Source organism: Myodes glareolus, chromosome 20 (assembly GCF_982192425.1).
Source record: "Myodes glareolus chromosome 20, mMyoGla1.1, whole genome shotgun sequence".
In the NCBI taxonomy this organism is placed as follows: domain Eukaryota; kingdom Metazoa; phylum Chordata; class Mammalia; order Rodentia; family Cricetidae; genus Myodes; species Myodes glareolus.
Window position 1 is genome coordinate 2,119,276 of NC_142045.1, and position 15,475 is coordinate 2,134,750.

Sequence of the window (15,475 nt, forward strand, 5' to 3'; positions counted from 1 at the left end):
GGGTCAGACCATACTGATGGATGTTACATTACGTGGCCACTTGTGGTGCCGTAGGACTGCAGAATGTGATGGAGAGTTGATGAGACTCAATGAGCAGGGAGTTAGGTTGCATCAGACACCGAGAACTCACTCTAAACCGTACAAACCCCAAAGAACGCTTTACACTTAAAAATATCACGTCAGTGCTAGAATGTCGTATAGCTCATGTTATAGAAATATTCAGGTCTGAGTTCGAACTCCCACCATATCAAAACCAATCCATATAAAAAATCTGGGCATGATTCATGTGAATCTTTAATCACAGGGGTTCTGTGGTATGGTGGAAAGTGAAGACAAGAGAATCATTGCAGGCGTGTGGGTCAACTAGCCAGACTACGCAGCGGTGACACAGCCCTGACTACACAGTGGTGACACAGCCCTGACTACACAGTGGTGACAACTGCCCTGACTACACAGTGGTGACACAGCCCTGACTACACAGTGGTGACAACTGCCCTGACTACACAGTGGTGACACAGCCCTGACTACACAGTGGTGACAACTGCCCTGACTACACAGTGGTGACACAGCCCTGACTACACAGTGGTGACACAGCCCTGACTACACAGTGGTGACAACTGTCCTGACTACACAGTGGTGACAACTGCCCTGACTACACAGTGGTGACATAGCCCTGACTACACAGTGGTGACACAGCCCTGACTACACAGTGGTGACAGCATGAGAACCTGCCTCAAACAAGGACGGAGGAGGGGACCTACACATAACCTTATCCTCTGATCTCCACATATGTCACAACACATAAGGACTTGCACTCCGACATAAACATATACACATCATACACACACTCATTTCACATACATTTATAAAATAAGATCTTAAAAAGAAATATCCAGAACATGGTTATCTAAAAGCATGCATATCATTCACCTATACATGTGCATATATGTATTCATATGTGTATATATGCATATGTATTTATTGTCAAATTTCTATCCAACATTAGGAATCACAATTTAATCACATTTTATACACATGGGTATACCTGAAACATGTGCATATACGTATAAGAAGAAATATATTTATGTAATTGTTCACATATGTACATTATCTAGAAAAAGAAGTCACACTAAAACGTGGTTTGAAAAGATAGCTTTTGCTTCTCTAAATTCTTGTGAACATTTTAGGACTTTCTTCTATTGGGTTTTCCCTAATAACTGTGTACTTGTTATACAAATTTTGCTTCACAATGAAGCTCTTACTGCAGCATTCTGCTGGATATTTGTAGCTCACTGGATATTTGACGAGAAGTCTGTTGGCTGTACTATGGACCCAGATATGACATGCCTAGGACTTGAGAAAGGTATCTATGTCAGTTTTTAATTACTAGATCAAGCACATTTCCAGGTTACCTTCCAAAAAGAAGTATCGAAAAAAGAATTTCATTATAGGGAGTGTTGTGAAGTTTGAATGCTTTATTTCTATGTTTTCAAGGTATCTGGAACTATGTATAATGGCCTTTTTCAGTGGTGTGGCATTTTGCTTGTGTTCCATTGATCCCATGAGACAAAGCCTGACAAGGCGGTAGGGCAACACATTTGAGTGATAAATTAGTTGTAAGTTGGGTAAGACATGTGTCTGAAATGAAATGGTCTTCAGCAATGTAACAAGAGCTGAGGCTGTCCTTAGATTGCGTGCTAGAAGGAAGTGTCCATGCCTTGTGTAGAGTAAATGGCCATCTACCAAAAGGAATTGAGCCAAAAAGATTTGCCCAGCAATACGAGTCAGAACGTCACTTAGGAACAGGGAGAAGTCTCAGACAGTCAAGTGCTGGTCTTGAAAGCCTGAGCACCTCAGTTTGGCTTCCCAGCATCCATTCCAGTGTGAATGTGTGATGCACATGTGTTAACTGAATGTGAGGAAGGCAGGGGGCATAGGATTGATTCCTGGGGTTTCCTGGACTGACAGACTAGTTGAGTTTTTGAGCTTCAAGTTGAGCCAAAGATGTTGTCTCAAAACTCAAGGTAGCAAATGAGAAAGGAACACAGATACTGTCAATCTCTCATCATCTACGTATGCACAAGTGAGCACCTGCACACACAAAAACATGAGTTCACATGCACGACAAGCCGAGTGGTGGTGTCGCAAGCCTTTAATCCCAGTAGCCTTTAATCCCAGCACTCGGGAGCTGGGTGGTGGGACGCAGCCCGCGGCTCCTTTTTACAACAGAATTGTGCCCAGTGTGGTAATGAGCGCCACATAAAACCTGAGAGGGTTTTTTTTTTTTTAAAAAAAAAAAAAAAAGGAAAGTGAGTTTAACACAGCTTTTTGCTGTTTGCTAGGACGTGCTGTAGAGAGATTTCCTCTTTCAGCAATAGCGGCAGAAAAAAAGCCGTGCCATTTTAAAACGCAGCTTCCTGGGCCCTGCTGCCTGCAATCTCCCGGCTATGGAGCATTTCTGGGCCCGGACGTTTGTGAGCCCACTTGGGGTTGGGAACAAAGTAGCTGAGACCATGCCTGTGTCTCAGTTCTTCCTGCCTGTGTAGGCAGTGGGATCAGGTCTACTAGAAAGTGGCGGTTTTGAAATACCAGTTTCTGGGCTGTGCCGCCACTGCGATCTCTGTCTGGCTCCTACAGGAGACAGAGCTTTTGAACGGAACATTTGGAGTAAAGTGCTACAATTTGTTTGATGGCAACTAGACTCACTGTGTGCCTAAAAGGGGGTCATTGCGTGCTGCAGCTCAGAGGCACAAGCACCTCCACCATGCTAGCAGTGCAATGTGCAAGGCTCAGAGGAACGAGCAGCTCCCCCATGTTGGGCTGGGTGGGGCAAGCAGGCAGTACCTGTTTTTGACCTAGGAATGTCACAGCTTAGATTATTAAGTGCTTAGTGATTTAAAATTGCAAAACAAAAATGCTCCTAGATAGTAAAAAATTACATATTCACAATAGGACAGATTCAAACATAAAGAACCTCTAAATGGGTCACAGTGTTGGATGAGTGTACGTAGGCTTAGGAGAGAGAAGAAAAGGAATATAGAGAATAAAGTTAATGCCTTAAAAAGGGTAAAGTCTTTAAAGAGACAGAGTACAGACAGTTATAGATTAAAATAAATAAATAAAAGTAAGCCACGTAAAAATGGAAAATTCACAGAGAGTCTGGATTATGTACATTGTGTTTTCTTTAAAATTTTTGATTGTAAAGGAGCTAAGTACAGAGAGACATTTCATTATATGGGCTGCCAAACTAAACCAGAATGGATATCATAGGGGTATTATGATTTCAGAATTTGGGTCTAAGAATATGATGCTTTGAAAAGGAGGTCCTTCTTTTGTTTTCACAGAGGATGAGACCCTGTGGATCGCTTCTATCCCAATATGGTATGAGAGACCACACCCTCCTGAAAGGTTGTCGTGAACACCTTCAGAAAATTACTTCACTCAACTGCAGACTGAGATGAATCTAGCACACAAGTTATACCATGAAAGACCTGAATAACAGCGCCCCCCATTCAGCCTGACAAAGTTTGAGGAGAAATAACTGTGTCCATATTCCCAGATATTGTTTATAAATGTTCTTTTACATTTAAAGGGGGATATGATATTGATATGAATAATTTTCTTTGGTATGGATTTTAAGGTCAATTTTGTCATAATATGTGTATTTCTGATCTTGATTAAGGTATTGTGATTGTGTAGTTCATTTAAAAATATAATATATAATTAGGAAATATAGGTTGCTAATGTATAATCATCGATAATAGTCAAGTTTATAGTCATTTTAGTTAGATTTTCTAGATATATAGAGATATATTTCATTTAGATAGGCATTCTTCATATCTTTCAAAGACTACAGAATATGGCATTTTAATGTTTTAATAACTTAGGTCTTTTCATGACAATGAGACATATCTGCTCCTGGCAGCACCAATCTACTTCAAGAGGAAGGCATCAAAGAGGCTCCTTATGGAGTTGGTTAGCCATTTGGGCAAGAAACTGCTCTTGCCTGGACTGATGCATAAACTGGACACAGAGAACCCACAGAGAGAGGACTGCTGAACTTGCCTAAAGGTGAGATGGTCTTTCGGGGTTCCTGATTCATGAAAGAGTCTGCGAGACATTCTGCAGGACACAGCAGATAGTGACTGAACTGCCTTTGAAATTTCCTGCTTCATGGAAGTGTCTGCTGGATACTATGGGCCTGAAGGCTGAAGATGGATGCCCCAACGGTACAAAAGAACTTTGCGTGACTGTACAGGCAGCGAGATGTCTCTGTCATTTCTAGAGTTTTGGAAGTTGTTTATTTCTTGTTTACTTAGATAATATTATATCCTTCTGGAGTCTTTGATGGAGTTGAAGAATGGTTAGTTATAGTTATAGTTTTCCTTAGTTATGATAAAAGTTAAAGAAGTTATAAATATTGTAACTGTAATTCTTGCTTGATGGAGTTTAGTTATAGGTAATTTTACTATGTTAAAGTCAAATTTTTTCTTTTTTGTTTAAACAGAAAAAGGAAAATGATGGAAGAGGGTCATCTGTCTATGTGTTACTTTCATTGGTTAATTAATAAAGAAAACTGCCTGGCCTGATAGGTCAGAACATAGGTAGGAGGGGAAGACAGAACAGAATTATGGAAGAAAGAAAGCAGAATGAGGCAGACGCCATGATTCCCTGACCCAAGGCAGGTTAGGATCTTTCCCGGTAAGACACTACCTCATGGTGCTACACAGATTACAAAATATGGGTTAAAGCAAGATGTGAGAATTAGTCAATAAGAGGCTACAGATAATGGGCCAGGCAGTGTTTAAATGAATACAGTTTCCATGTAATTATTTCAGGTAAAACTAGCTGGGGAGCTGGGATCCCAATGGGAACACAGCCCTCTGCTTCCTTTTGCAACATGCATGCATGCATGCCACAAACACCTTTATGAATATATATAAGAAGAGGACATGTATGATGGTTTGGTGGGTAAAGGGACTTTCTGCCAAGCCTGACTACCTGAGTTAGGTTCCAAGAACATATGTATTGTGGATGGAGAAAACCTACTCATTAAGGTTTTCCCTTCATTTCTACATGTGTACCTTGGCATATGGCACCACTTCCATACAAATAAATATTAAAAATAATTAAAAGTTGTGTGAGAAGAAAAAGGCCCAGTCATTGGGAGTCATTCTTGGTTAAATGAGGTTATGCTAATTTATTTATTTAATTGCTTATTGAATGTGTGTCTTGGAAATTTTGGTATATTAATAGATATGCAAAAAGATGTAGTACACAGCACCCCTGCTATTGACCAATATCCTACTGCCTTTGCCATATTCATGAGCAGTTCCAGAAACTAGGACCTGCCGTCTAACATGCTATTGACTCCGGATTTTCTAGAATAGAGAACTGTTTTACCCTCATAATGTTCTACAACAGTGGTTCTCAACCTGTGGGTCATGACTACTTTGGGGGTCAAATTACCCTTTTACAGGTGTCACCCCAAACCACCAGAAAACGTAGATATTTGCATTACAATTCATAACAGTAGCAAAATTACAGTTAGAAAATAGCAATAAAAATAATTGTATGGATTGAGGTACCACAACATGAGGAACCATATTAAAGGACAGCAGCATTAGCAAGGTTGGAAACACTCACTGCTCCACAAACCTGAAGATTTGCTCAGCAGCGATTCCCCTCCGTCCCAGGATTATTTACTATGAACTTCTAGATTTAGCCTTTCTAAAAAATTCTTACTTATTAAATATACAATGTGATTATTTGTAGCATTTAATAAGACTGAAATTGCATGATTTACTTAGAATGTTGTGTTATTTGTGTGCAATACATAAAGGTAATATTATAAAATTATACAGTTTCTTGCTAATTGGTTCACAGTTATCAATTGCTAGAGTCACATGTTAATATATTTGTAAATATGCTTATAGATTTGCACTTTCACCTTTGGTCTATTATCAATAGTACACTGTAAACATTTTGATTTCTTTGTAACTTTGTTTTTGCATCAGTTAGTTCTTATGTACAGTTTAAAGAGCATAAGTGAGCGACGGGGGGAGCAAGTAAAGAACGGAAAGGATACTGAAAAGGAGAGAGGAGGGAAAAATAGAGTAGAAGAGAGAAGAGGAGAAGAAAAAAGAGGAGGAAAGGGAGAGAAATATTATGTTGATGGTTTATTTCCAACTGGTGGTAATTGAATAGAAGGTCATTGATCAAGCTAGCCTCATACATAGTTTGATCTGCATGGGCTCCTTTTGCTAAAGCGAGGAGGTGGCTATTCAAGTATTCAAGTGGTATATCTTGTTCTGGGAGCCTTTTCTTATTTTCCCATCTTTTTTTGCTTCCCAACTACAATAATATGAGCAACGCTTCTTTCTCATCCTCCCCAACATGATGTTCTATGTTGTCTCAGGTCCAAAGCAATGAAACCTGCAACATCTAAAATCATACATCAAAATTAGACCCTTTATTATTTAAGCTGTCTTCTCTGATAATCTATGAGACAAAGAAGGATGAAAAGAACAAGAAGAACAGTCCAAAGGAGAGAAAATGAAGGCAAACATCTGGATTACTTGTTCTATGTGCACCTTGTCTTCTCCACATGATAATTAGCAGGGTCTTTCAAATACCATCCACTGACTTAATATAAACAAAACCTTCCCAGTTACTGATAAATTCTCAATTTATAACCAAAAACATGGAAACAAAATCCAGTATCTTTCCCTTCATATTTTTCCTTCATATCAAGTACTCTGCATGTTTCATACAGGGACAGCCCTAGAGGAATAACCTCTCAGCAAGTATGGTTTCTTTCCCAGAATACCCTAATAACAATCTGCATGAGACAAAACAGTTTGAGCCTGGACAGAAAGAAATACATGAAAGGTTCTCAATCTCTTAAAAACAAAGTTGAATCTTCTTATGCCTACATTCATTCTGCCTCCCAAAACTTCCTTAAGGGAATTTATCATTGTTTTCTCAATTGTAATGTTGAAATATGTGGGCTGTTCATGTAGATAGGCATACAAAGAGGGGAAGAAGGATAGAGAGAGAAAAGAAAGAAAGAAAGAAAGAAAGAAAGAAAGAAAGAAAGAAAGAAAGAAAGAAAGGAAGGAGGGAGGGAGGGGAAGAGGGAGGGAAAGATAGAAGAAAGAAAGAAAAGACAGAAAAAAAGAATGAAAGAAGTGAGGGAAGGGGAGAAAGGAAAAAAGAAAGAAAGAAAAGAAAGAAAGGAAGGAAAGAAGGAAGGAAGGAAGGAAGGAAGGAAGGAAGGAAGGAAGGAAGGAAGGAAAGACAAGAGAAGACATCTTTATCTGCTTTCTGTTGCTGTTATAAACACAATTCACACTGGAGAAAGAAGAATTTGTTTGGTTTACAAACCATCGTCAGTAGAAGCGACGGCAGGAACTTAGGGCAGAAAATTGAAGGGAGTAGCTGAAGCAGACACCATTGAGGAATTCTCTTTACTGGCTTGCTACTCATGTCTAGTACAGTTTGCTTTCTTATACACCTCAAGGATCACTTGCTAAGGGATGGCACTACTCACAGTGTTGGGTCACTTGTATACCAATCATCAGATAAGAGAGTGGCCCTGCTCATGCTTGACTACAGGCCCTTCTGATGGAGGCATTTTCTTAACAAAAGTTCCTTATCACAGATGACTCTACATTGTGTCAAGTTGACAAAAAATTAACCAGCACAATTGACTGCTTTTCAATTTGACACAAACACATCATTATTAAACCCTAACTTTCCTTTCTTGTTTATCACCAAGATGTTAATATTAATGTCACATTACAAAATAGCTTAAATGTAAAATTTCTGCAGTCTTTAAATAAGTAAAAACCAAAAAGTTGTTTCTTTAAAATATCCAGTCTCGCCAGGTGGTGGTGACACTTGCCTTTAATCTTAGCACTTGGGAGGCAGAGGAAGGAAGATCTCTGTGAGTTTGAGATTAGCCTTGTGTACAAGAGTTAATTCCAGCACAGACTCCAAAGCTACAGAGAAATTATGTCTCAAAAAACCAAAAAAAAAAAAATCCAGTCTCTTCAAAAGTCTAACATTTCTCAATTGTGGGTTCCTATACAATAAAAAGCAAGTTGATTACTTTCTTACTTCAAGAGGGAAGGACCAGGGCAAAGTCATGATCAAATTGAATCATAACTGAAGTTCAACAGTGCAAAAGGTTTGCTGTTTGGCATCTGGATCCACTTGCCATCTTCTGAGACCCAAAGGACATGGACAATTCCACCTCCCTGCTTCTACCGCTTACAGCAAGCATAGCTCATCTCACAGGCTCAGGCTCGCTCTCTCCATGGCTGCTTTTGTCCTTAGAGGTCATCTCAGGGTATTAGTCTCCAATGTACCAGGGTCTCCTTTGCAACTGAGATTGTTCCTTCACCGATGGCCTACTCTTCAGGGACAGAAGACCTGTCACACAGCACTAAGCCTCAGCAGCTCAACATGATTTCCTCATGCCTTAATATCAGAACCATCTGCAGAATTGTTAGGTTTTTTTAAGTTTGAATGTCAGCCTAAGTTGCAGCCTTGGATTCCTATGGACCACAGACAGCTTCTGTGTTCTGACCCTGAAGAAACACTCCCAGATTTCACCTCAGAGATGCTGGTCTCTTCTTAATTACAACTGATCTTTCAGACTCAGCTAACCAGCATCAATTTTTCCAGTAAAGTTTGTAGGGCAAAATTCTTCTTAGTAATTGCTGATTCTTCAACCCAACTGACAATAACCACGGTTTCTTAATTGAAAATAGCACACAAACAGCCCTGGTACAGTCGTCGCCTCCTGAAATGTCACGAGTCAAGCCCCCATCATCTTTGCTGCTCTCAGCATAGTTTCCAAGCACCCACAACTGTAGCACATTAAGTTCCGAGTGCTCTATGGTTTCAAAGTTCTTTCACAGTCCGTGAAAAGTAGATGGCAAGGTCTGTCACAGCAAGACCCCAGGAACCTAACATAGGTTTCTGTCTTATTTTGCTTTTTATTTCTTTAATAAAATATTACCATCAAAAGCAACTTTGGAAGGGAATAGTTTATTTGACTTATGGGGTTACAGACCATCATCAGGGAAACCAAGGCAGGAAACTGGAGATGGGAACTGAACCAGAGACTATGGAGGAATTCCACTGGCTGGTTTGCTCCTCCTGGCTTTTCCAGTTTCCTTTCTTATATACCCCAGGACCACTTAGGGATGATACAGTTCACAGTGGGTTAGGCACTTCCAAAAGTCATCAATTAAAAAATACCCAGTAGGCTTGACTACAGACCATTTTCTCAATTGAGGTTCTCTTTTTCCATGTAATTTTAAGTTATATCAAGTAAACAAAAAATGGCTAATAGAGAAAAAAAAAGAAAAGGTATCAATCATGGTTTAAGACTCTGTGGTCTTTGTAAATTAACTATATCCTTTGTGTCTCACTGTTCATACAGATGAAATGTAGTCTCTGCATGTGAACATGAGAATAATAGTTACTTAAAGCCACACAAAGATTCTCTTTAAAACTTATATTTATGAACATCTATTAAAAGTACTAGATAATTTTGACTTACAACTCTACATTTTGGTTTCTATAGTTGTCTGAAGATAAGAGAGTAAAAACAGTTGAAATCTATATGAAAGATTTCTGGATATATGAAAGTGTAAAATGTGGTGTCAATAAAGTCAAGTAGTAGGGAAGTTTGTCTGAAAGTAAATAAACCTTTTAGATGCAGTTAGAGTTCAGTTGGCATCTTAGTTAGTTTCTATTGATGTGATAAAACACCATGACCATAAGCAACTTGGGGAGGAAAGGGTTTATCACACTTAACAATTCTCACATCACACTCCATCTGTGAGGAAAGTTGGAGTAACTCAAGCAGAACAGCAACTCAGAGACAGAACCTGAAGCAGAGACCCTGGAGGAATACTGCTTACTGTCTTGTTCCTCACGGCTTGCTCATCTGCCTTCTTACACAACTCAGGACCATCTGCCTAGAGTGGTACCATCTACTGTAAACTGAGCCCTCCGCCATCAATCACTAATCAGAAAATGATTGGTAGGTTTGCCTAAATGCCAATTTTATAGAGGAGGTTTTTCAGTTGAGGACCCCTGCTCCCACATGACTCTACCTTATGTCAATCTGACATAAAACTACTTAGGGCTATTGGTATTGATTTAAAATGGTCTAGTAAACAGTATGAAGTTACATGTAGCCATGTAACAAGCACAAATAACATATTTATTAAGTATATGTAAAATGGAGAAAGAGCTCCAGGGCCATAGGGATTTCTCAGTGTGTAAAAGACCCTTATACTTTCTAAGAACCTGAGTTCAGTCCCTGGGAATCCTTATAAATAATGGAAGGAGAGAACTAACTCCACAAGGTTTGCCCTCTCACTTCCACACATGTGCAAAGACTCTCACAGGACCTTCCACACATCTTAAATACACACACAAAGAATGAAAACAATTAAAAATCATTAATAATAGAATATTTTTAATAAAAATAAATAATAGAAAAATGAAGAACAACAAAGCTAAGAGAAACATATAAAAAAGCATAGTAAAACAAAAGCAAAATACCTCCATCAGGACTTTACATGGAAATGTAAATATTCAATAAAAAATACACGAGAAAAGAAAAAAATAAAATATATACTTTCTACACAATAGGAAGCTCATATCTAGGGACACAGTAACTTAAGAACTAAAAGACTGAAAAGCTAAGTTTTGTTCGAATGTTAGCTGAGTAGAAGCATGAGGAGTGCTATCCAAAATCAGGTTTCATATCAAAAAGCTCTACGAGGAGATAAAATAATGAGTCTTACACTAAAAATAAAACTTTAAACCCACAAAGAATCTGTAACAATTAAAAGCAGCCTTGAAACAAACATCAGTTACATGATATAGGTGGGAATATCGACAGCCTTGAAAGGATAAATAGTTCTACAATAAGAGAATGGGGCATCAACACACTGCTTCCAATAATGTCTAGAAAACCTAGACACATAATCAATAAAGAAACACAGAACTTTAACAGTACTGGAAAAAAAATGAATTTGATAGAAGTGAACAAAATTTAAGAGACTTGCCTGCCTAAATCTCTCAAACAAAACAGAAAACTGTAGAAACAAACCAAAAGCAGAAAATCAGCATGTTTGGATAGTATGTAGAGAGACTGGAAGTCTTTGATCCTTGGTAGTGATGTAAGGCAGCATACTTGCAAAGGGGAGCTGAGTAAATTCCTTGTGGAATCAACCATAGAACTACAAGAATGTAGGGAGTCTTTGGTGTACACATGTCCCAAATTATGTATTCTCTTCTATTTTCTGTTTTATTATTTTCTTTGTTAATTTACTTCTTTATTGACTCTTTGAAGTTTCACATCAAGCACCCCAATATTTCTCACCTCGCTTTTCTCCCTTATCCTCCCCTCACTCCTCTCACACCAACCAAAAGAAAACAGAACACAGTAAAGAAGCAAGCAAGCAAACAAAAACAAAAACAACCCCTCCCAAACCAAAACAACATCTTTGCTTCTTTTTTCCATCCTGCCCAACACCTCTCCATTCATCCTGGCGGCACTGGGGGCTTCAGCGTGTCATATAGTACACCCCGTTCTCCCTTCACCTTTACTAGCACACATTCATTGCAATGAGTCACCGGTCTGGTCCAAGGCCTCTGGTTTCTGGTACACCATCATCACTGGATCCTTACCAGCACTCCTTTGAGCTATCCTGTGACTGTCGCAAGTCTTGGATATCCTATGAGTATCATTCTACATGACCAGTCTTTTGACGAGCCCCAGCAGGTCCTAGATGGGGTAGATGCTAGGGTGAACCAACCCAAGGCCTGTTGGCCCCAGGTGCATCAAGCTGGTCACTCTAGGACACTGGGGTACCCACATCGGGCGAGAGGGCCGAGTCAGCTCTGTGGGGCCATCCCTCCCCAGAGTGCAAAAGATAGTTCTCTTGCTGTAGTACCCAGCTTTCACAGGGCCACTGAATAGTGGGGCCAGCACAGCCTGGCCATCTGATTTCATCTCTCATGATTCCTAAGGTCTCCTGAAGTCAACACAGACCCCGACCCCCAACTGCAGCTGTACCGCAGACCAAGGTATGGCCTTCCAAAGCAGCTTGAGCCAGGATGACAGCCTGGTTCTGGGTGTAAGAATGTCCACTCACATGGGAGTGGTTCTGGTGCACACGTTGCCACGGGACTGCACCAAGACCTCCGGTTGGGGCCTCAACCCTGGGCTTCTATGTGACCTTTTGTGGAAATACAGGACTCTGATTTCAGCACAGACCCTGCTGCAGTAGGACCATGAACCCGGACTCGGCAGTAGCTTGGTCTGTATGTCACCAACATGGCCCTCAAATTTGGGTGTCTGCACAGCCTTCAATGGGAACAGAAGCATCAGACATCAGCACAGACCCTGGTTGCTATAGCGCCACTGACCATGGCATGGCCCCCAGCTGCAGCTCCAACCACATGTAACCATGACACTGAGTAACAGCACAGGTCACTCAGTTCTGCATGCATACTGGCCCTCAGGCATCAACCTGGTCTCAGGTGGTTGATCTGACCCTGGGCATCCTCATGGTACTCAGTGGCAACAGGAGCCCGACTGCTCTAAAGTCACAGACTCCAACATGGTGCTCAGCAGCAGCCTAGGCCAGGAAGACACCATGACCCCAAGTGGCAGAGGCCACCCATATCTGTATGACACCGGCTGTGGCATGGGCCGAACTCCAGCCAAGTCACAGGCTCTGGCCCAGATACCGAGCTACACAGACTTCAACACAGACTCCAGTTGCAGCTGGGTCATAGACCCAGACATGGCCCCAGGCAGCAGCTCAGCCTGGTTGACATCCTAACTTCATGTGGTAGGTAGCTCCAGTAACTCAAATCAGGATAGCTCTGGCAGCAACATGGCCCCTGGACACCAACACGGCCACAGGTTGTGGGCCAGACCCAGGTCTCACATAGTCAGAAGGAAAAAAGCCAAGGAAACTCTGTTAAGAGCAGATACCAATAAAAGTGATTTCATGTATATGAGACATTTTTAAGAGTAGAGATGGAAGCAGCAACATGGTTCAGCAGGTAATGGCTCTTCTTGCAAAGCCTGAGACTTGAGTTTGATCCTGATGTTTGCATGACAGGAGAGTGAAATAGTGATGCCGATATAGACAGAAAACTGAACACTAGTTGCTGAAGTCTGTTCAAAGTGGTGAACGAGGCTTTGGTGTTTGATGGGTTTCAGTCGCAAGGATATAGGAAAGCTTAGGAAGGACTGGTGAGGAATACTGCACAGAAATATGGGCCCTTAATGCCTGAACTCACAACAGTGGTATCAGAGGAGCTACAGTACATTCTACAATGGAATAGTAACATCAGAGACTTGGTGGTCTAAGATGGCAGATAGCAAAGGTATTAGTAACGGAAGGTAGATTTATCACCCAGCAGTTCTTAAATCAAACAAGTAAATGCTGTATTTGTAAACTAAATATATATTTTGAACTCACAACCATTAAATTTGTGGTATGTAGTATAGATTAATTGAAGAGCTAAATAGATAAAGAGAGGGACGGAGAGAGAGAAAAAGAGAGAGACAGAGAGAGACAGAGAGAGGCAGAGAGAGGCAGAGAAACAGAGAGGATGCATTATTCACAGAATAGAGACTACCTAATGACAGTGATGTGTAACATTTCTAAGGAAAAAGATGGCGCTTCTATGCAGGACTGGGACTGAGCTTCCAGGTTTCCATACAGGTTCTGCTACTAAGAGAGGATTGTGCCATCTCCTGTCCCTAGCATTTGCCATAATATAAAACTACCTTTTGCTGCAGCTTACATTGAATGAATGTATGCGGTCGGTCCCTCCTGCACCATCACTGCCTGCTACCCACTCCTGCTTCCAACCGAGATAACTTATTCTGTCCTTGGTAGCTAAAGGCCTAATCTCTAAATCAATGTTTGCAAAATTGTTCTGAGATCCTTTAATAAGAGGAAGGCCCAGCTCAACCCTGTTCAGTCTTGTTCTATTCTAGGCGCACACAGACATCTCTGAGGGGTTAATCACAGGTAATACAAAGAGACATTTTCCCCACTGCTCGTGGTTTTAAAGGGGCATTGTGTAAAAACAGTTGAATTAAACTCCCAAGGGCAAAAGTCAGCCATGAGCAGAAATGGTCTATTATTCATTCAGTTCTCCCACCTTCTAAGTAGAGATTTTCATCTTACACTATGTCTTTGTCTATTAATAAAGAAAATTGCAGAAGTCCATGTATAGTTGATACTTAACTACAATGCCACTCGAAATGTACTGATTGGGCCATTGTCAGAAGGTTTCTAGCAACCCTGTTTCCTGTCTGCTTCACAGAATCTGTCAAAGCTGCTACTGTGTTGTGTGAAGTGGCTGCCGAGAGGTGTGGGCATCTGCTTTAAGTATTGCTTCTCTTCACATTCCATTAGGAGAAACAGTTCACCACCTTCCACTTTGCCCAGCAGAATTAATATAGAATTGATCATGTGTGTGTGCACATGTGTGCATGTGTGCATGCCCATGTTTGCTTATGCTAGCACATGCTTGTGTATGTGCATGTATACTTGAATGTGGAGGTCAGAGTTGACATGAAATGTCATTCTTCAGGAGCACAGAGACAGGGTTCCTCACTGCCTGGAACTTGTTCCTCTGTCTATGCTCTCCCTCCACTGAGCCTGGATGATCTGCTTGCCTCTGTCTCACCAGCTCTAGGATTCCAAGTGTGTCCCACCATGCCCAGTGTTTTTACACAGTTCCTGGAGACGAGAACCCAAGTCCTCAAGCCTGAGCAGCAAGCACTTTATCGATTGATCTATCCAGAGTTTTAAATCTTCAAGCTTTTTATTAGTCAAATAATTTAGGGTTGTTTGTAAGTCTTGGTCTTAGAGAAAGTTCCTTTTACCCCAGAGTTTTCCAATTAGATATTCTCCAGTAAGGTTGGCTATGAAGATTCTGTGACATTCTGTAATATACTAGGCAGTTTTTTTTTCTTCCATTAGGTCTTAGAATAGCTTAATATGGCAGATAGCCAATGGAGGACTTAAGTTACCTGATAAGTATTTGAAGTCCATCATAGACTTTGCACAACATGTTTTCTAATATCTAATGAGGTAAGGTAACTATGATATGAGCATCGTGAAGCAGTCAAGAGACCACTATCATATCCTATTCCTAATTATAAATCTTCTCATTGATACCATGTCTTCAGGTCATCCTTTAACCAGAACAATTCTGTGTGGAGGGTGGTTATGTGAGTAAGTCCATGCATGCCTGCATGTATGCATGTGTGTGTGTGGCTGTGTCTCTCTGTGTGTTAATAAGAAGCCTGGTGTCAATGTTATCTAATAATACAGAAGATAACAGACCATTTGTACATCGTCGAGGATTTGCTGGGCATCAGGAGCTTCTGGCATTTTGATAGGGTTAG